This window comes from Canis aureus, chromosome 14 (genome assembly GCF_053574225.1).
Source record: "Canis aureus isolate CA01 chromosome 14, VMU_Caureus_v.1.0, whole genome shotgun sequence".
Lineage (NCBI taxonomy): Eukaryota > Metazoa > Chordata > Mammalia > Carnivora > Canidae > Canis > Canis aureus.
The window spans coordinates 57,453,488-57,477,104 of record NC_135624.1 but is presented as its reverse complement, the minus strand read 5'-3'; the positions used below and the strand labels follow the sequence as shown (position 1 = coordinate 57,477,104).

The 23,617-nt window shown below is 36.5% G+C and overlaps 1 long non-coding RNA gene across 1 annotated transcript in view; it reads right to left on the bottom strand.

Annotated features, from left to right (window-relative positions):
• Positions 1-213: 213 nt before the first annotated feature.
• LOC144283706 (uncharacterized) overlaps positions 214-23,617 on the bottom strand; it is an 87,641-nt gene continuing 64,237 nt past the window's right edge. The window contains exons 2-3 of the long non-coding RNA XR_013352268.1: positions 18,418-18,573; positions 214-526 (exon numbers count right to left, since the gene is read on the bottom strand). This is a non-coding gene — a long non-coding RNA (uncharacterized LOC144283706). The remainder of the gene's footprint in view (positions 527-18,417; positions 18,574-23,617) is intronic.

Below are 23,617 nucleotides of genomic sequence, written 5' to 3'. Positions count from 1 at the left end.
ATTTGTTTCACTAAAGATATTTTAATAATGTGGAAATGTGCCTATGGAAATTTGAGAATTGATTGAACAAATTTTGGGAGATAAATTTTAATATCTTTTCAATGAACATTGAAATTATTCATAAAATCTTTGTTTAGCCATTAAACAACAACAACAAAAGGATTTACATTGATAAAAGCTCAAGCTTTAATGGTGTTTTTCTTGACATGTACATTGTCTGATCCGGTTTTACTGGAATGAACCATTGACAGTTAAATGTTTCTATGGAAGTATGTTAACTCCAAGTGTCAAGGGACCCTAGGAGAGTAGTGAATAATAAATAACAGCATTTCTTCTTTGTTAGCCTCTCACATCCATGCTTACTGAATATCATGCTGAGTATCCAAAGAAAGTGTATATTTTTCTAAAACAGAAGCAAGATACTACAGAGCCAACTTCAATCTGACTTCAGAGGATCTCTTGCTGTGCCATCCAGACAATTAAATCACCACATTCCCTTGGTGAGTTACCTGGAACACAGCAGTGCCTAGAAAATTAAATTGAATATATCTTGTTTTTATCCATTTTATTAGAACCATTTCAATTGAGATTTTAGATGATTTTTAATGACTGTTTGCTTACTCTATTATATTTCATAAGGTGGACTTTTCCAATAATAGCATATAATAAATAAAATGAATAAATCTTAACTGGAACTATAATTAAATAACTGCATTGATAAAACACTGAAAATAAAACAGGTTTTTAATGGGCACAGAAGAAGGTAGCCCTATAACATTAATAGGCTGCTGTGACTTCACAATATGATGACATATTATGGCTATATGATCAATGACAAAATTAAACCAAACAAAAATACTGAAATATTACTCATGTATGATAAAATAGAAAGGAAGAGGTCAAACGTAGAAAACTTAACTCCAAGTATCGGAAAAGAAATCTTATATTTGCCACTAATGCCACGTTCATGTTGATAAACATGTAGTTGATAAAGAGCATCTTCCAAATGTGAAAGCTGTCTGCTATCCTTTTAAATTGGATAAACCAAATGAATTGTTATTCCAATAATAATGTAAAATCTCATTCACAGAATTATTATCTTAATAATGATGTAAAGTGGGTTATCAATTTTGCATTTAAACCATCCACGCTGCCTCATCTTTAATTCTTTCTAAATACAATTCAAAGAAAATAATATGCTTTGTGGGATGCGTGGGTGACTCAGTTGGTTAAAGTTTTGCCATGGGCTAAGGTCATGACCTCAGGGTCCTGGGATTGAGGCTGGCAGCCAGCTCCCTGCCCAGTGAGGAGTCCACTTCTCCCTCTTTCTCTCTCTCTCTGCTCCTCCTCTCCCCCTGTTCATGCTGGCATGCTCTCTCTCCTTCAAATAAATAAATACATTTTTTTAAAAAAGAGAAAATAATGGTGCTTTAGTTCATTTGAAAAACTAGAAAGACTAATATAATGTAATTATTTTTGTTATTTAAGAGATTATTTTTTATAATAAAGACATCTCTTTTCTATTCTTATATTTACCATGTATAGATTATTCTGCTATATATGCTATATATTATAGGTGGTTTAATTGATATACTAAATGTGACTTCATAATATCTCAGTTGGAGTTACATTTTCATGAAAGTCTGTTAAATACCTGCCAATTTTCACAAAGTTTGCTTAGAAAACTCTAATATTCTTAGAATATTCATATTAACAAGTTAAAGTGTTAACTTCAATTGTTGCTCTGGTCTGAGTGTTTGTGTATCCTCAAAATTCATATGGTTGAAAACCAAATTTCTAAGGTGATGGTATTAGGAGGTGGAGCCTTTGGGAAGTAATTAGCTCATGGAGAAGCAGCCCTCATGAATAGGAATAGTGTTCTAAAAGAGTTATGAGCTATTTGCTTCCCCTCTGCTCCCTGCTGTGTAGGATCCATCAGGAAGTCAGTAGTCTGCCATCCAAAAGGGAATCGTCACCAGAATTCAATCATGCTGGCACCCCAACCTCAGACTTCCTGGCTCCAGAACTCTGAGAAGTAAATTTCTGTTATTTATAAGCCACCGGAGGTGTGGTATTTTGTTAAAGTAGCCCTAAGACACTAAGACAATTGTCTACCTGAACATTTCATGATTTTCATGTTTCAGTTATGTTAAAGGATGATAACTGTGACAGACGGTATTTTCCAAGAAAGATCACAACATTATCTCCTATCAGACATGCTTATCTGTAGTATGGCATTGGCACTATCTCATTAAAAGACGGCTTCTAAATCCCTTTTAGCCTGGTAGGACTTGTAACTGCATTGACCAATAGAATACAACAGAAGGGATACTGTGCCAATTCCATAGGTCAACATTAACTAATCCAAAATCTTCTATAGCTTGCCACTTGGAAGCTATTCAGTTTTATGAAGTGCAGTTACCCTAGCACCACCATGCTGTGGAAATTTTCAAGTTCAGGCTTATGGAGGGTGAGCTACCATGTAGAGAGAGAGGAGATAGTGCAGAGACAGAGACAAATGGAGAAACCAGTATCATCAAGGTGCCAGACACTTGAGTAAAGAAAGCCATCTTGAAAGTGAAACCTCTATCCCTAACCATTTCAACCAACTCCATATCAATAAAAAATAAACCACTTAGGGATCCCTGGGTGGCTCAGTGTTTTAGCGCCTGCCTTTGGCCTAGGGCATGATCCTGGAGTCCCAGGATCAAGTCCCACATTGGGATGCCTACATGGAGCCTGCCTCTTCCTCTGCCTGTGTCTCTGCCCCTCTCTCTCTGTGTCTCATGAGTAAAAAAAAAAAAAAAAAAAAAAAAATCTTAAAAAATAATAAGTAAATAAGCCACTTAAATGAACTCTTCCAGAATCTCTGCCATAACAATTTGGGCAAAATGAAATTATTTTTACTCCATTATATTTCTGTGTGGTTTGTTATTAATTTCTTGTGCAGTGCTTGCTAACTAGAAGCAGGATGCTGCCATTGCAAGACAGCAAGAGGAACCCTTTGTAAGGGAAGATTGGAAGGGCGGTGAGAAAATGATACTAAGACTAGATAAAGTTGATTGTACTCTGTATTGTGGAAAGTTTAGTGAAACTGGTGTCTGTAATAACATCAAAAATAGATACTGTTTTTAATCAGCTGGAAGACCCACAGAAGATATCCAGGCAGGAAGCTGAATGTGCCAACTGGCTCCTTTAATAAAGCTATAAAAAGCCTGAATCGTTTGGAGAGGCCCTGGAGGATGAAATGACATGAGAGGAGAGAGATCAAGTCCAGGGAGCCCCAAGAAATCTGACGTGTAAGCAAAAGGCTATCTTGAAAATAAAACATCCAGTTTTAGTAGCCCTGACACACACCACATCTGACACAAATCATCCAACTACTTATCTTCCAAATCCCTACGCCTTAAAATATGAGCCAAATAAATTGTTATTTTAAGCCACTAATTTTGGAGTGGTTTTGTTATAAAGCAATGAATAACTGGAGCCTAATGACGGATTTCCCTATGTGACTATAATTTAAATAAATTACTCCATTAATTTTTTTAATTATAGAAAATAAGTTAAAATACTGGTTCTAAATGTGCCATTCAAGGTCATAGAAATTTCTGAACTATAAATAGGATCTAAATTTAACAGCTGGATAATTGGATTTTATTTTATTTTTATTTTTTTAAGATTTTATGTATTTATTCATGAAAGACAGAGAGAGAGGAGAGAGAGTGAGTGAAAGAGTCAGAGACATAGGCAGAGGGAGAAGCAGGCTCCATGCAGGGAGCCCGACATGGGACTCGATCCCGGGTCTCCAGGATCAGGCCTTGGGCTGAAGGCGGTGCTAAACCGCTGAGCCACCCAGGCTGCCCCTGGATAATTGGATTTTAGAATTGTATTTTCTTGATGGTATATTACTATATGTAAGAATTAGTTTTTCTTAGAATATTATTTTCTTTGTTTATGTTTTCCTTGATTTAAGGGAAACCAAATCAAATATGAAATCTAACAGTTGACATAGCCAAAAATGATCATGAGTACCTGTATTTATGTCTGCATATGTTTTCTCTCAGTTCTTTGAATATAATAAGCCATTGGCAACTATATTTTGTTGATAAGAAGTTTGTTTTCAGACTATTTACCATTCCTTTGTAGCCAATTTTTCTTTTCTCTCTCTGATACCTGTAAGGGTTATTTTTTTCTTTACTATGTTCTCCAGTATCACTATGTGGTCTAGGATTAACTGCATTTATCCTTTCTAGAAGTCTGTGTGTAGTTTCAATCTGCAGGCTAAGATAATTTTCAATTAAGAAATATTTTTAGGCATTTTTACTTAGATAAGCTTTTCCTCCACTGTGCTCTCATATTAGATATGGTTGAGTCCTAAGAATATTCTCTGTAACTCTCAATTTCTCTTGATAATTTTTAATTACTTTGTCATTCTGTGCTGCATTCCAGGTGAACTACTCAGTATACCTTCCTCTTCAAAAATCTTTCTTTGTGTTCAGTATGAAGATTATGGTGCTGTAGGAAGTTTTATTTTTATATCAGTTATTGTATATTAATACCCACAAACTATAATTTGATTTTAACATCCATCAGTTCTTATATGAGTCTGCCTTGGTTTTATAATTTCTAAATGATTTTAGAAATGTTAGGTTTTTCCATTTTCTCTTTTATTATCTTCAATGTACTTTAAAGTCATTTTGAAATTGCCCTAATGTTTGCATTTTATTTAATTGTTTCTATTTTGTTGTTGTTGATTTTGCTGATCATTAAAAAAAATTTTTTTAGTGTTAGCTTTCCTCACATACTTGGAATATTTGCACAAGACTCACATGAGAACTACCCCCCCTCACCCTGCTCCATACCTCTTCTCCCATCTTTGTCCATTGGTTTTACATTTGCCCCTATCTGGATTCCCAGACCCTATTCTGGAATCAGGAATTATATACCAACTCTCATTCTGTAATGACTCAGGGCTCTAGATCTAGCTACTCAATTAATGAGTAGATATGGTATACGATGATTTCTTCACTTTATTCCTTCTATCAAGCAGCTTTATTAAAAAAAAAAAAAACAGCTCTTAGAAATGGCTACAGCTTTTTTAGTCTCCTTTCTTACAGAAATAAGGAATCTTATTGCAACCTTCATTTTCATGTTGAGTGACTGGTTCTTGTCCTACACCTCAGTTTTGCCATTCAATATTTTACACCATAGGAGTTGAAATATGATGCCTCTGCTTATTTAAAATCCTTAATACCAGCATACTCATGGGATTAGCAACAATTTGTGAAAATATAGGTATATATATATATATATATATATATATATATATATATAAAATATATAAATATATAAAATATATTTATAATAGAATAGAATAGAATAGAATATACATAAATATTTAAATATATAAAATATAGGTAGATATATAAATATATATTTTAAATATATAAAACATATATATATTTATTTATTTTAGTTTTGTCATGTTTGGAAGAAAAGGGGAAGCTTGGAGTATTCACAAAGTTATCTTGACCAGAAATCTCCTAAATCTCATTGCTGCTTATGTTCACCATAAGTTCCCCATCCTCACCTAGACAGCAAAGCCTTGACTCTAAACATCAGGTGACATTTATTTTTCCAGATATCTATATGCTATAAAGGATCTTTCCTTAAGGAATGCATAAAGACAATAAAAATATTCACTAAAAAGGAAAGCATTTAAACCCAGTTATTGAAATACGTAAAGTTCACTGTATAAATAGATAAAATAAATCATAATGATTAAATATACTTTAATAACAACTTCTCTTTCTTCCTTATTCAGAAACAAGGGATAGATGTACACTAGTTGAACTAGTGCGCTTTGGACTCTAGGCATTTTGTCTACATTTGATCTTTGTGTATCTCTGGTTTCCTTGACATATGTTTTGCATTGAGTCTTTCATCGTTAATCACAGATAGTCATTATTCTTTTCCTTCTTAATGATGGTAATTGCTATATAGTATTTCTCTCTTTTTCTTTCTAACCAGATTTCTGGAAGTGTATTTCTCTTGGTGAGTGTGTGTTTCTGCTCTGCTTAGGATACGGAAAAGGCTTATTAGACTAACTCTGGTGGGGAAAATAAAAAGTTGACATGTGTTTTCATCTGAGGAGTGATCTCCAGTGACAAAACAATGTAAACACCATGAATCTTTCCACACAACACAGTTCCACTCACCATCACTAGTTTATTCTGCATTACCATTTAGTTCCTTCATGGCAATGTATCTTAGGTATGCAGTGTTAAATACTGAGAATAAATAATGAAAGACATTATTTTTACATTTAAAGAGTTGCAGTCTAAGAGTTGCAAAGAGAAAAATTTTCAATAGATTAATTTTGTTTGTTCCATGCAGGTTAGAATGAAAGAAGAGAATGTGAGCAACGGACAGATCAGGTGGGGGAAACCTGTAATGGTAAAATGACGTAAGAAGGGTCTATAACACAATGATGGCATAAGAATGAAAAGAGCAAACAAGAAACAGAGTATGAAGGAGTCGGCCTACTGGGAGAAAAGACCTGGGAAACACAAGAGAGAGGAGTAAAATATGATAATCATAATAACAAGAACAACAACAGGTTATATTGCTCAGTACTGACAAATATTTCAAGCAGAGAAGAATGAAACAGTGTTAGTGCCAGAGAGAGCATGGAGTAAGAGCAATTTTAATGAGAAAAATTGAGTTCTAGGAGTTCCAAGTTTGATGTGACTATATGCTCTTCTAAAGAAGAAGCCTTCAGCCATGATTTTTAAAGGCAGTAAGACAAGGGGGAGTAGGGTCTTGAAGAACACTCAAGGAACAGAATAAAATGAGAAACAGAGTGCAATTTATCTTAGATTTAGTTACTTTCTTCCAATCCACTTAAGTTCTGGGGACTCAGATGGAATTTTACATTTTCTTTATTAATTCAGCAATAAAGTAATGAAGAAATGTCTTATTACTTTTAAAAAATTTTTACATCTTCCTTAATATGAATATTTATGTTTTAATTGTGTTGCCTAATTGCCAAATGGTGTCTCTACACAGCATCAGATCCCTATAGGAAAAGCCACTACAGAAAGCTAAAAATTCCACTGCTTCTTTCTGTAAATGCATTCCCATTTTCAGCTGTAATTTAATTCAAAAGAGAAGTTATCATTTTAGATATGCAGAAGTGTAAAGTATGCCTGAATCTATAATGGCCTCTGGAATTATCTCTTTGGAATATCTTAAAGTACTTTGAAATACACAGTGACTTAATAAAACTGTAACAGTTTTCCTGGATTTTTTTTTTTTTTCAAGCAACAAAGTTCCATAAAGAGAAGAGTTATGGAGCTCACATAGTGTCATTTGTGTCCCTTTCCACCTTGGCACAATAGCCTACTTTGTAGAGGGTTCCATAGAGAATTCTATAACACTGGGTGGCGCTATATACTAACAGAAAAAAAATTATTTAGCATGAATATAGGTTTTTCTAGCTTCCGTTCATTTTTGCACTCTTGATATCAAGTATTGGTAGATATTATTTTGCTGGCCATTCTGATATTCCACTCACGCCAATGTGTGGTGCAAATTGGCCTATTAGCAAAGAAATGTCAACCATGTTGCTCCAACTAGGTAACATTTCATGAGAAAGCGTTAGGACAAACTGAAAGAAAGTAAAAACATTTGATAAAGAATCATTTTTCCCTCATGTTGTTGACTGAGGATATTTGTTGTAGGAAAACATTAAACAAATCACAAATTTGCATAGCCAGTGAATTTCAAACTAGCTCCACATTTTCTACAACTTGGTTTTTAAACCAATGATGTACTAATTCATCAAATGCAATATTGAAGTTATTTAATTCACTCACTTAGATGTCCCAGAGTCATTAAGACAAATAAATTGAGCCATTCTTTTGGGAAGTTGGATACCAAGGCATTTACATTCAAGAGATAAATATGAGAGTTTTCTGTTAAGGTTTTTAACAGAACAATTAAATACATTTTTGAGGGCAAATTTTTTCATTCTTCTCTTACAATGTATAACTAGGATGCATTTTTTAAGTTTTCCGATAAAGAATTGTATTAGCATGTGACTGTCCTCTCTTGCCAGCACCCTCCCACATCTACCATTTATACTCCATAACTAGGGATAAAAGTTGGTATACCCGTCCAATTCTTTTTATGCGCATGAAGTACATTTTTATACATATATATGTATTTCCTATTTTACATTAATAGGATCATACAATGCATATGGTTTGACAACTTGCTTCTTCAATTAAGAACAGATCCTAAACATCTGTGTCAACTTAATTAAAGGTGTAATTATTTATATTTAAAGTCGTGTGATATTCTATAGCATGGATGTCATAAATTCTTTGACCATTTTTCTAATTGAATTGTTAGAGTGGGGGGAGGAGCAAGATGGCGGAAGAGCAGGGTCTCCAAATCACCTGTCTCCACCAAACTACCTAGAAAACCTTCAAATTATCCTGAAAATCTATGAATTCGGCCTGAGATTCAAAGAGAGACCAGCTGGAATGCTACAGTGAGAAGAGTTCGCGCTTCTATCAAGGTAGGAAGACGGGGAAAAAGAAATAAAGGAACAAAGACCTCCAAGGGGGAGGGACCCCGCGAGGAGCCGGGCTGAGGCCGGGGCGAGTGTCCCCAGGACAGGAGAGCCCCGTCCCGGAGGAGCAGGAGCTGCACCGACCTTCCCGGGCGGAAAGGGGCTCGTGGGGAGTTGGAGCAGGACCAGGAGGGCGAGGAGGCCCTCGGGCTCCCGGGGACAGTAACAGAGCAACTGCGCGCCCAGGAGAGTGCTCCGAGCTCCCTAAGGGCTGCAGCGCGCAGGCGGGACCCGGCGGGACCCGGAGCAGCTGAAGGGGCTCGGGCAGAGGAAGAGGCTCCGTGCGGAGGGGGCTGCGCGGTTCCAGGAGCAGCTCGGAGGGGCTCGGGCGGCAGCTCCGCGGAGGGGGTTGCGCGGCCCGGGAGCGCGAATCCACCAGCGCAGGCCCCGGAGCACAGGGCGCCGGGACACAGCCCAGGATCCCGCCTCCCCCGGGACAGGCAGAGGCCGGGAGGGCCCAGGACAGCGAGGACGCTCCTGCCCCAGCTGAGCAGATCAGCGGCCCCGCCCCGGAGCCTCCAGGCCCTGCAGACGGAGTTCCTGCCGGAGCTGAATCCAGGTTTCCAGAGCTGCCCCGCCACTGGGGCTGTTCCTCCTGCGGCCTCACGGGGTAAACAACCCCCACCGAGCCCTGCACCAGGCAGGGGCACAGCAGCTCCCCCAACTGCTAACACCTGAAAATCAGCACAACAGGCCCCTCCCCCAGAACACCAGCTAGACTGACAACTTCCAGGAGAAGCCAAGGGACTTAAAGTACACAGAATCAGAAGATACTCCCCGGTGGTTCTTTTTTTGTTTGTTTTTGTTTTTGTTTTTGTTTTGTTTTGCTTTTTGATTTGTTTCCTTCCCCCACCCCCTTTTTTTCTCCTTTCTTTTTCTTTCTCTTTTTCTTCTTTTTTTTTCTTTTTTTTTCTTTTTTTTTCTTTTTCTTCCCTTTTTTTTTCTCTTTCTCTTTTCTTTCCTTCTTTCTCTCCTCTCTTTTTCTCTTTTTCCCAATACAACTTGCTTTTGGCCACTCTGCACTGAGCAAAATGACTAGAAGGAAAACCTCACCTCAAAAGAAAGAATCAGAAACAGTCCTCTCTCCCACAGAGTTACAAAATCTGGATTACAATTCAATGTCAGAAAGCCAATTCAGAAGCACTATTATACAGCTACTGGTGGCTCTAGAAAAAAGTATAAAGGACTCAAGAGACTTCATGACTGCAGAATTTAGAGCTAATCAGGCAGAAATTAAAAACCAATTGAATGAGATGCAATCCAAACTAGAAGTCCTAACGACGAGGGTTAACGAGGTGGAAGAACGAGTGAGTGACCTAGAAGACAAGTTGACAGCAAAGAGGGAAACTGAGGAAAAAAGAGACAAACAATTAAAAGACCATGAAGATAGATTAAGGGAAATAAACGACAGCCTGAGGAAGAAAAACCTACGTTTAATTGGGGTTCCCGAGGGCGCCGAAAGGGACAGAGGGCCAGAATATGTATTTGAACAAATTCTAGCTGAAAACTTTCCTAATCTGGGAAGGGAAACAGGCATTCAGATCCAGGAAATAGAGAGATCCCCCCCTAAAATCAATAAAAACCGTTCAACACCTCGACATTTAATTGTGAAGCTTGCAAATTCCAAAGATAAGGAGAAGATCCTTAAAGCAGCAAGAGACAAGAAATCCCTGACTTTTATGGGGAGGAGTATTAGGGTAACAGCAGACCTCTCCACAGAGACCTGGCAGGCCAGAAAGGGCTGGCAGGATATATTCAGGGTCCTAAATGAGAAGAACATGCAACCAAGAATACTTTATCCAGCAAGGCTCTCATTCAAAATGGAAGGAGAGATAAAGAGCTTCCAAGACAGGCAGCAACTAAAAGAATATGTGACCTCCAAACCAGCTCTGCAAGAAATTTTAAGGGAGACTCTTAAAATTCCCCTTTAAGAAGAAGTTCAGTGGAACAGTCCACAAAAACAAAGACTGAATAGATATCATGATGACACTAAACTCATATCTCTCAATAGTAACTCTGAATGTGAACGGGCTTAATGACCCCATCAAAAGGCGCAGGGTTTCAGACTGGATAAAAAAGCAGGACCCATCTATTTGCTGTCTACAAGAGACTCATTTTAGACAGAAGGACACCTACAGCCTGAAAATAAAAGGTTGGAGAACCATTTACCATTCGAATGGTCCTCAAAAGAAAGCAGGGGTAGCCATCCTTATATCAGATAAACTAAAATTTACCCCAAAGACTGTAGTGAGAGATGAAGAGGGACACTATATCATACTTAAAGGATCTATTCAACAAGAGGACTTAACAATCCTCAATATATATGCTCCGAATGTGGGAGCTGCCAAATATATAAATCAATTATTAACCAAAGTGAAGAAATACTTAGATAATAATACACTTATACTTGGTGACTTCAATCTAGCTCTTTCTATACTCGATAGGTCTTCTAAGCAAAACATCTCCAAAGAAACGAGAGCTTTAAATGATACACTGGACCAGATGGATTTCACAGATATCTACAGAACTTTACATCCAAACTCAACTGAATACACATTCTTCTCAAGCGCACATGGAACTTTCTCCAGAATAGACCACATATTGGGTCACAAATCGGGTCTGAACCGATACCAAAAGATTGGGATTGTCCCCTGCATATTCTCGGACCATAATGCCTTGAAATTAGAACTAAATCACAACAAGAAGTTTGGAAGGACCTCAAACACATGGAGGTTAAGGACCATCCTGCTAAAAGATAAAAGGGTCAACCAGGAAATTAAGGAAGAATTAAAAAGATTCATGGAAACTAATGAGAATGAAGATACAACCGTTCAAAATCTTTGGGATGCAGCAAAAGCAGTCCTAAGGGGGAAATACATCGCAATACAAGCATCCATTCAAAAACTGGAAAGAACTCAAATACAAAAGCTAACCTTACACATAAAGGAGCTAGAGAAAAAACAGCAAATAGATCCTACACCCAAGAGAAGAAGGGAGCTAATAAAGATTCGAGCAGAACTCAACGAAATCGAGACCAGAAGAACTGTGGAACAGATCAACAGAACCAGGAGTTGGTTCTTTGAAAGAATTAATAAGATAGATAAACCATTAGCCAGCCTTATTAAAAAGAAGAGAGAGAAGACTCAAATTAATAAAATCATGAATGAGAAAGGAGAGATCACTACCAACACCAAGGAAATACAAACGATTTTAAAAACATATTATGAACAGCTATACGCCAATAAATTAGGCAATCTAGAAGAAATGGACACATTCCTGGAAAGCCACAAACTACCAAAACTGGAACAGGAAGAAATAGAAAACCTGAACAGGCCAATAACCAGGGAGGAAATTGAAGCAGTCATCAAAAACCTCCCAAGACACAAGAGTCCAGGGCCAGATGGCTTCCCAGGAGAATTTTATCAAACGTTTAAAGAAGAAATCATACCTATTCTCCTAAAGCTGTTTGGAAAGATAGAAAGAGATGGAGTACTTCCAAATTCGTTCTATGAAGCCAGCATCACCTTAATTCCAAAGCCAGACAAAGACCCCGCCAAAAAGGAGAATTACAGACCAATATCCCTGATGAACATGGATGCAAAAATTCTCAACAAGATACTGGCCAATAGGATCCAACAGTACATTAAGAAAATTATTCACCATGACCAAGTAGGATTTATCCCTGGGACACAAGGCTGGTTCAACACCCGTAAAACAATCAATGTGATTCATCATATCAGCAAGAGAAAAACCAAGAACCATATGATCCTCTCATTGGATGCAGAGAAAGCATTTGACAAAATACAGCATCCATTCCTGATCAAAACTCTTCAGAGTGTAGGGATAGAGGGAACATTCCTCGACATCTTAAAAGCCATCTATGAAAAGCCCACAGCAAATATCATTCTCAATGGGGAAGCACTGGGAGCCTTTCCCCTAAGATCAGGAACAAGACAGGGATGTCCACTCTCACCACTGCTGTTCAACATAGTACTGGAAGTCCTAGCCTCAGCAATCAGACAACAAAAAGACATTAAAGGCATTCAAATTGGCAAAGAAGAAGTCAAACTCTCCCTCTTCGCCGATGACATGATACTCTACATAGAAAACCCAAAAGTCTCCACCCCAAGATTGCTAGAACTCATACAGCAATTCGGTAGCGTGGCAGGATACAAAATCAATGCCCAGAAGTCAGTGGCATTTCTATACACTAACAATGAGACTGAAGAAAGAGAAATTAAGGAGTCAATCCCATTTACAATTGCACCCAAAAGCATAAGATACCTAGGAATAAACCTAACCAAAGATGTAAAGGATCTATACCCTCAAAACTATAGAACACTTCTGAAAGAAATTGAGGAAGACACAAAGAGATGGAAAAATATTCCATGCTCATGGATTGGCAGAATTAATATTGTGAAAATGTCAATGTTACCCAGGGCAATATACACGTTTAATGCAATCCCTATCAAAATACCATGGACTTTCTTCAGAGAGTTAGAACAAATTATTTTAAGATTTGTGTGGAATCAGAAAAGACCCCGAATAGCCAGGGGAATTTTAAAAAAGAAAACCATATCTGGGGGCATCACAATGCCAGATTTCAGGTTGTACTACAAAGCTGTGGTCATCAAGACAGTGTGGTACTGGCACAAAAACAGACACATAGATCAGTGGAACAGAATAGAGAATCCAGAAGTGGACCCTGAACTTTATGGGCAACTAATATTCGATAAAGGAGGAAAGACTATCCATTGGAAGAAAGACAGTCTCTTCAATAAATGGTGCTGGGAAAATTGGACATCCACATGCAGAAGAATGAAACTAGACCACTCTCTTTCACCATACACAAAGATAAACTCAAAATGGATGAAAGATCTAAATGTGAGACAAGATTCCATCAAAATCCTAGAGAAGAACACAGGCAACACCCTTTTTGAACTCGGCCATAGTAACTTCTTGCAAGATACATCCACGAAGGCAAAAGAAACAAAAGCAAAAATGAACTATTGGGACTTCATCAAGATAAGAAGCTTTTGCACAGCAAAGGATACAGTCAACAAAACTCAAAGACAACCTACAGAATGGGAGAAGATATTTGCAAATGACATATCAGATAAAGGGCTAGTTTCCAAGATCTATAAAGAACTTATTAAACTCAACACCAAAGAAACAAACAATCCAATCATGAAATGGGCAAAAGACATGAACAGAAATCTCACAGAAGAAGACATAGACATGGCCAACATGCACATGAGAAAATGCTCTGCATCACTTGCCATCAGGGAAATACAAATCAAAACCACAATGAGATACCACCTCACACCAGTGAGAATGGGAAAAATTAACAAGGCAGGAAACAACAAATGTTGGAGAGGATGTGGAGAAATGGGAACCCTCTTGCACTGTTGGTGGGAATGTGAACTGGTGCAGCCACTGTGGAAAACTGTGTGGAGGTTCCTCAAACAGTTAAAAATAGACCTGCCCTACGACCCAGCAATTGCACTGTTGGGGATTTACCCCAAAGATACAAATGCAATGAAACGCTGGGACACCTGCACCCCGATGTTTCTAGCAGCAATGGCCACGATAGCCAAACTGTGGAAGGAGCCTCGGTGTCCAACGAAAGATGAATGGATCAAGAAGATGTGGTTTATGTATACAATGGAATATTACTCAGCTATTAGAAATGACAAATACCCACCATTTGCTTCAACGTGGATGGAACTGGAGGGTATTATGCTGAGTGAAGTAAGTCAGTCGGAGAAGGACAAACATTATATGTTCTCATTCATTTGGGGAATATAAATAATAGTGAAAGGGAAAATAAGGGAAGGGAGAAGAAATGTGTGGGAAATATCAGAAAGGGAGACAGAACGTAAAGACTGCTAACTCTGGGAAACGAACTAGGGGTGGTAGAAGGGGAGGAGGGCGGGGGGTGGGAGTGAATGGGTGACGGGCACTGGGTGTTATTCTGTATGTTAGTAAATTGAACACCAATAAAAAAAATAATAATAAAAAAAAAATAAAAAAAAAAAAAAAAAAAAAAGAATTGTTAGAGTGTTTGTTTTCCTTTATTACAAATAATGTTGCAATAAACATCCTTTTACACATATTTCTGTGCATATGTTTATTTCTATTAGATGGATTATAAAAGTAGAATTGCTGAGGTGAAAGGAATGCACTTTCTTAAATTATCTAATTTTGCATTCTGATTGTACTAGAAGTGTAGCTTGTAGGAATCCCAACCCCAGTTCTTGGCAAAAAATGAGCAGTATGATCTATCACTTTCTTCTTTTCTTTCTTTTTCTTTCTTTCTTTCTTTCTTTCTTTCTTTCTTTCTTTCTTTCTTTCTTTCTTTCTTTCTTTTGTTCTTTCTTTCCCCCCTCCCTCCTTTCTTCCTTCCTTTATTCCCCCCATTCCTTCCTTTATCCCCCCCCCCATGTATCTACTGTATTCACTGATAAGTGTATGTGAAATTCTGGATTCTTTTCTATTTTTATTGGAATTTATGGGCTTTTTTAGAATTGCACATTTATTTCGCCCCTACACATTTTCATACTAGGTTAATTCTGTTCTTTGCATAGCATTATAAGCAATTTTTATATCATGCATTCTTACTTTTTGTTAGTAATACCCACTCTAAATATTTGTTCTAGCCTCTCATTTGTCTATTAGCATTGTTTATTCATCTTTGATGAATATAAGCTGAAAATTACTAATTATCTCTATTAGTCTTTTTCTTTATGGATTCTAATTTTTATCTTACTTAAGATAACATTTTTGGGCAGCCCTGGTGATGCAGTGGTTTAGTGCCGCCTGCAGCCTGGGGTGTGATCCTGGAGACCCGGGATCGAGTCCCATGTTGGGCTCCCTGCATGGAGCCTGCTTCTCCCTCTGCCTGTGTCTCTGCCTCTCTCTCTCTCTCTCTGAATGAATAAATTATATATATATATATATATAGAGAGAGAGAGAGAGAGAGAAAACATTTTCAACTTCAAAAATTTCAAGATATTTGCATTTATTTTTTATGAATACTTTTGTAGTTTAAACTGTTCTATTTTTCTCTTCAATTCTTCTAAACTTCAATTTTGTGTAGGGTATGTAGGAGGGAATCAAACGCTTTCTCTCAAATTTACCCAATTTTCTAGACCAGTTATTTAAGAATTTATCTTTGTCCCATTGATTTGAAATACTGCTTTAATTATAAACTCAATAAATCTTTTTTTGAGGATTTGAATAAATGTTTATTTTTTGTTTTATTGTTTATGCTTCACTTTCATAAAATTTCTATCATTATAGTCAAATGATATGAATATCATTCACAAGCATATTTTTAAAACATTTGATTACATGGGGATACCGTTTCTCAAATTATAATACAACTGAGTTAAGCTAAACAAGTTTAAAATTCTCCTTCAAAAAATGTTAAAATAACTAAGTTTTTCTATTTTTTTACATAATTCACATAGTAAGTTTCTTTAATATTTATAAAAATACTATCTTTCTGAAGAGATTTTAAAACAGCTATCCTGGACCTGGAAAGTAACAGTCATATAATGACCTAGGTATGAAACAATTTATACTGGTGTGGAGAAAAGATATGGTTTCAGTAATTTTGCAATTATTGTGTCTTTAGAGCTTGACTTAAAAAAAAAAAGTACAGCTGGACAAACTAAACACTTCTCTCGGTAATATAGATGAAGACTTTTTGGACTAGATTTTAGTCTTCTAATACATCTTCTAAAGATATGATTGTATGGTAATTTTTAATCTAGGCCCTTTTTTTCCTTTGAAGAACAGCAAGAACAGTTTTTTTTCATCTAATTCTTGATAAAGGTGCAATATTTACATGAATTTAGTGTGAGACACTATGAATTGTTTTTATTCACAGCATTTTTGTGTGGGGTTTTCCTCACATCAACCAATTCTCTCACCCTCTGCACACCAAGTGTGTGTCCTACAATTCAATTAAATCCTGAAACTAACTATCAAGATTTAATGTAGACGCCACAGGTTGAGGATTCCGTCCCACAAAACTGCCTTCATACTGCAGATGCTAATAACAACTCCCAGGTCTCCTGTACTTCTGATTGATTGCTACCAATCCACTTGAAAATTTGCTACAATGATTCACAGAACTCAAGAAAGTGTTTTACTATTACTAGCTTAGTATAACAAGGCAGGAAACCACAAATGTTGGAGAGGATGTGGAGAAAGGGGAACCCTCTTGGACTGTTGGTGGGAATGTGAACTGGTGCAGCCACTCTGGAAAACTGTGTGGAGGTTCCTCAAAGAGTTAAAAATAGACCTGCCCTACGACCCAGCAATTGCACTGCTGGGGATTTACCCCAAAGATACAAATGCAGTGAAACGCCGGGACACCTGCACCCCGATGTTTATAGCAGCAACGTCCACAATAGCCAAACTGTGGAAGGAGCCTCAGTGTCCATCGAAAGATGAATGGATGAAGAAGCTGTGGTCTATGTATACAATGGAATATTACTCAGCCAATAGAAATGACAAATACCCACCATTTGCTCCGACGTGGATGGAACTGGAGGGTATTATGCTGAGTGAAGTAAGTCAATCGGAGAAGGACAAACATTATATGGTCTCATTCATTTGGGGAATATAAATAATAGTGAAAGGGAATAAATGGAAAGGAGAAAAAATGAGTGGGAAATATCAGAAAGGGAGCCGGAACATGAGAGACTCCTAACTCTGGGAAACGAACTAGGGGTGGTAGAAAGGGAGGTGGGTGGGTGGTGGGGGTGACTGGGTGACGGGCACTGAGGGGGGCACTTGATGGGATGAGCACTGGGTGTTATCCTATATGTTGGCAAACTGAACACCAATAAAAAATAAATTTATTAAAAAATTAATTATGATTTCTTATAAATAAAATATTAATGTAGTCATAATAAAACAATGCAATAATCTTCATGGTAAGATGTATTGATTAAGCAATGAAATTGAAGCATTATTTATGTATTTTAAAATATAAAACATATTCATAACAGTGGGCACTATAATCCTATCATAAAACATGTGTTACAGATTTATAATTCAAAGTTTTCATCAACTTTATTTCATTTTATTTATAATTAGACCTTTAAGTTCCACATATAAAAAGCACGAAGATGGCAATCAATGTGTCTTAAGAAACCAAAAGTTGCCATTATATGAGGGTATTTTGATTCAACTAAACACATTGTTTGGAATATATCTAAATGAAAACAGTAATTAATTATATTACATTAGTGGTTTTTTTTGTTAAAATAATTATTATTCTTTAGATATTATGGGATCTCTACAGATAGCTTTCAAATATCAATAATATGAGCTACTCAAGGTATTGTCATATTTTTATATTAATCATTACTTTCTGAACTAGTATGCATTTAAGATCTTTAACTTGTAAGTTAATATAAGACCACTCATATTTCTTCAAAACAATATCCCTTATATCCGCTGTGAATCAAATGTATAAACTCCTAAACAGGAACATTCTAAAACCAAATTATTTTAATTCATGCATTAGCAATTTAACTTAATAAATTATTATTTCATAGGAAAGGAAAGAAGTAAGACTTAAATTATTTGTATGAATTTAGCTTTTGCAAGTTAGTTTTAAGACAAGACTGTGTTTATCTTTTGATTTTTTTTTTTTTGTGAGTAATATAACTGCAGATGCAGACATTACTAAAGTCTAAAGTAGTTACTCTTCTTATCAATATTGATGGCTACCAAAATGTAATTAGAAGAATTGGGGATACCTGGATGGCTCAGTGGTAGAGCATCTGCCTTCAGCTCAGGTCACGATCCCAGAGTCCTTGGATCCAGTCCTGCATCAGGATCCCTGCAGACAGCCTGCTTCTCCCTCTGCCTATTTCTCCACCTCTCTCTGTGTGTCTCTTGTGAATAAATAAAATCTTAAAAAAAAAAAAAGGAAAATTGCATGATATTCTTTGTACATGTAATCAGATTTCAAAAGGATTTAATATTCATGTATTTGAGGAAAACAATAAAGCAGCCACTCCAATTGAGTATATCTACATTTGACTTTGCTTTAGAATTTCAATAAAAATTTATAACTTTTGCTAACATGAAATTTAAGGCTATTTCAAAGAAATTTAAGAGATTATTGTGAATGTATTAAAATTTAATATTTTAAACTACACTTTTATCTTTAAGTATGCAATTTCTCACAGTAGTGTATTTCAAAACAATGCATTTTTATATGTACACTAGAATGAAAGATGTTGACAATATAGCTACACAGACTTCCACTGTATCCAACAAAGATTCCTTTAAAGCGATTTAATATGCCTTTGATAGTTCAGATGCCTTTATCTACAATGTCTAAACCAGTTTTGTTGCTCTATCTATCCTGCTTCTCCACATATCACATTTCTGGCCATCTTGTAAAAACCTGAGAATGTCCTACCTACCATATGGTGTTGCCTCGGTGCTTAGGTCTTAGTACACTAATGTAACTGAAGCCAATTCTGTATTTAAGCCATTCCTAAGAGTTAAAATGCTGGAAATTTATATCCATGGTCCTTAAGAAATTAAGTTAAATTGAGAAGTCCATGACAGAAACTGAATAGAAGCCTGTTGGCCAGCCTCAGGTTTCTTCTCTCATGCCTGAGGTAGGTTTATCACCTGTTGCCTTATGGGACTTGATGTCTGACACTGTCCCAATTACAGAAATATCCACCTAGGCATACTGTGCCAAGCAAACATATTCCTTTGAGTCTGCAGCATCAAACCCAATAGTGGTAAGAGGATGAACGTAAACATATGTATACTTTATAACATTTCGAGCCTAAGTTTTAAAATCTTTGAAGTTTCTTCAATTCTTTTTTCAACCCAAGAGACAACTCAAAAAGAAAAGTACTAGATAAATGCTTGCTTAACTTTAAAAATTATAAAAATAATTATTTCATGGAATTACAAGAATTAAATGATTAATACACGTAAAATGATTAGACTATAACAAAGTGCAACATCTAGAATTATAGATACATAAGCATTTTATAAAGAGAGCAACTGCCACTGTTGTGAAGGATATTGAAGTAAGTACTGGGGCAGCCCGAGTGGCTCAGAGGTTTAGCGCCGCCTTCAGCCCAGGATGTGATCCTGGAGAGAATCGAGTCCCTGTTGGGCTCCCTGTGTGGAGCCTGCTTCTCCTTCTGCCTGTGTCTCTGCCTCTCTCTCAGTCTGTGTCTCTCATGAATAAATAAACAAATTAAAAAAAATTAAATAAATAAATAAAGTAAGTAAGTAAGTAAGTACTAATCAGACACATTTATTAGTGTTAGGGAGAAAGAATTCCTTTTCCCTTCGAGGTTCTTCTAACTGGGCTAAGAATCAAATTGACATTTGATAGATTAATAGGAGAAAATCCAATTTAATTTTGTACATATGGAGTATCCACAGAGACATGGAAATTCTAAAGATGGTTATGAAAAATGAGGTATATATGTCATTCTGAATTAAGAAGAGGATAGACTCTGGAATTTTGAAGGGAAACAATCCAAATCGCAGAAAGATGAAAAAGTAAATACTTGGTAAACAAACATTTACTGGTCCACTCAGAAGCAATGGGACATAGAGGACTTTGGTCAAACAGATAGTGCTCCATTCTTCTCTGTCTACTGTTTCTAGTTTCTATCATAATGTAGATATTTATGGTGATAGCTTTCTCCCCAGAGCTGTTTCTTTGTCTACATTCTCTTCAGGTAGTTGGGAAGAAGAAAGTAAAGTGCTTTTCCTGATTCTACTGGGTTTCAATTGTTTTTTAACTCAAAATAATCTTCATATCAAAGTGGCCCACGTTTGAGTGGCCTGTGCTTGGACCCTACACTTGCCTTAAGAACACACATTTTCTTTAAAGAACAAAATAAGGACTGACTTAACTTTGATTAGTTTTGGTTTCTGGATTGTGTTTCCCATTTAGTATAAGGGTTATTTTAGTTTGGACAATGTTGGTCCCAGGTTTTATTCAAATTTATTTGCACTAGCCAAATACTCCTGACAAAGAGAAGCAACTTCTAAAATATTTAATTGGGGTAAAAGAAGAAAAATTTGAGAACAACTCCTTCCCAAAAGGTCAGGGGTGGGAGTGTCAATGAAAAAAATTAAATAGGAACAACTTAGAAATCTTAGCCACACCTGAGCATTTTATAAATTCCTCATGTTTTATGATGCTACAGACTGAGGATATGGTTAATTTTCAGTCAGCAATTTGATCAGTTTCTTTTCAAAGGAACAGTATTCAGGGATGTGTAGTTGGCCTTATGTAGAGAAAATTGCACATAGTTCAACAAGGCAAGAGTTATAACAGATGAAAGCCACAGGACAAATAATGAGAGATAGCATATCTCAAATTAAAGAGTGGTTCTACCAGGATAGGAGCTACTTTAGGATTTTAAACAAATAGTGACATTATCAGATGACATTTTAAAGGAGATATTTTAGATTCATTAGGTTAAGCTTATATGTTCATTTATTTGACAAATATTCATTGTTACATGTGTCACATACTGCTCATAGATGTTCAGAATAGCAAGGTGAACAGGATAGAAAGCAATCTTTCTTCATAAAGCCGACAATCTAGCAGGACAATTTGACAATAAACAAGTAAATAAATAAGTAATAAGATTTTAGACAGTGATAATATCATGAAAGGAATAAGTATAATTAAGTGATACAGTGTGATTGATGGGTGTGATCAACAGTTGGCAACACTAAATAGCCATAGCACAGTAAATGAAGATCTTGCTGAAGAGTCATATCAGATTAAGCCTGGAATGTAGAGAAGGAAGTCACCACTGGGGGCTGGAGCCAGAGAAAGGGCAAGTACAAAGAGCTAGAGGATGAGTGAGATATATTAGAGGAATGGAATGAAAGCCAATGTAGATACAGCAAATTGAATGATAATAAAAGTGGAGCAACTGGAGATTTAAAAGTTAAACAGCTCGTGTACAGTGTCTAGCAGAAGACCTTGGAAAAATACAGTTGCATCTTAAGAATGGGAATCTATTGGTTGATGTTTAAAAATAAAGTAATATGGTCTTAGTTACATATTTAAAACATAAGTTTAGCAGCTGATAGAACTGTGAATGAGAATGTATGGAATAGGGCAACTATCCAGGGAGATATCAGAAGTGTCCATGTGAAAGTTTGTCCTAAGTGATAACAGAGGGGATGGGGAACCTAGAAGTAGATCAACCAGCACTCACTGATAGGATGGATGGGAGGGGTAAAAGGGAAAAAGGCAAATTGAAGATGATTCCAGGGCCTTAAACTATGGAAGGTAAACTGAATTTTAGTGTACCTTTTTAAAGATAACATTCAAAATGATAGTAATATATTTCTTTATAGTAAAATATCTTGCACTTAATATGATCATAGGTTATAATGTTAGAGAGAACATTATTTTGGGTTTACCTAAACAGAAATCTCAGTATAAAAGTAAGAAAGAACTTGAAAGATTATTAGTGACTCATTATCATTCATTTTTTAGAAGACTAAAGGAAACACTGCAGTTAATATCATATTCATTTTACCAACTCTCTTTCCACTGACACTCTTCTAGTGTTCAGACTGGTGCCATGTAATCTCTCCACTGAGAGTGACTGAGCTAAAATCCTCAATCAATTACCTGATGTAAGTTAAACTAGCCTAAGTCTCTTTCTTAGGAGAAGCAGGGTAAAGTAATGGAAAGTGAGTAGACTTTAAAGTCAGATAGATGTGACTGGAATTCCACTTATTAAATGAGGGAATCTGGTTAAATTCCTGAATCTTACAGAGGCTTAAATTCCTCATCTGTAAAATGGAGATAACAGTATCTCTCTTACAGAGTTATGGCAAACCTGGAATGAGATACTATATGTAACTCATTGGACATAGTGTCTTGCACATAGAAACTCAGCTCAATAAATTTTAGACTTTTTCAGAATTAATAAAATTGTTCTTTTACCTACATTGGTCTCCATCTTACTATATCCTTAACACCAAAAAAATTGTGATGGTTATTTAATTAATAATTTTACTGTTGGCCGATAAATCACATTATACTTCATTAATTTTTTTCAATTATTATAATGGTAGCTTTTTTTTTAAGATTTTATTTATTTACTCATGAGAGACACAGAGAGACAGAGAGGAACAGACACAGGCAGAAGGAGAAGGAGGCTCCATGTATGGAGCTGACGGGGGACTAGATCCCAGGTCTCCAGGATCACACCCTTGGCTGAAGGCAGTGCTAAACTGCTGAGCTACCTGGGCTGCCCAATGGTAGCTTTTATTTTTTATTTATTTATTTATTTTTTATTTATTTATGATAGTCACAGAGGGAGAGAGAGAGAGAGAGAGAGGCAGAGACACAGGCAGAGGGAGAAGCAGGCTCCATGCACCGGGAGCCCGACGTGGGATTCGATCCCGGGTCTCCAGGATCGCGCCCTGGGCCAAAGGCAGGCGCCAAACCGCTGCACCACCCAGGGATCCCCAATGGTAGCTTTTAAAATGAAAGGTCATTTAAAATAACAATTCTTTAGTTTGGGTGCACTTATTGCTAACTTTTAAGATAAATATTTATATATTGCTCCTAAAAACTCAGCAGATAACTCTCATCAAATGGCCCTGCCTTATTTTATCAACTTTTTTTTATCATTCTTTTGTATTCATAATACTTTCCTCATTGTACCATCACCATCCGTATCTCTGAGAATGCTGTCTCCTCTCCATGCCACTCTTTCTCAACTCTTCGTCAGCAGTTTGAAGCCTGCTCTGCTCTATGTATGGTGCATACGTTAATCTGCATTATTATAGAACCATCCACCTTTCAATCTTGCAGAACAATGTTGATCACGAGTTCCTTGAGATGGGGCTTATTTCACCATTTCTATCCTCTCATGTCTAGGATAGAGCCTAAATATTTAGCACTAAATAAATAATTGATTAAATATA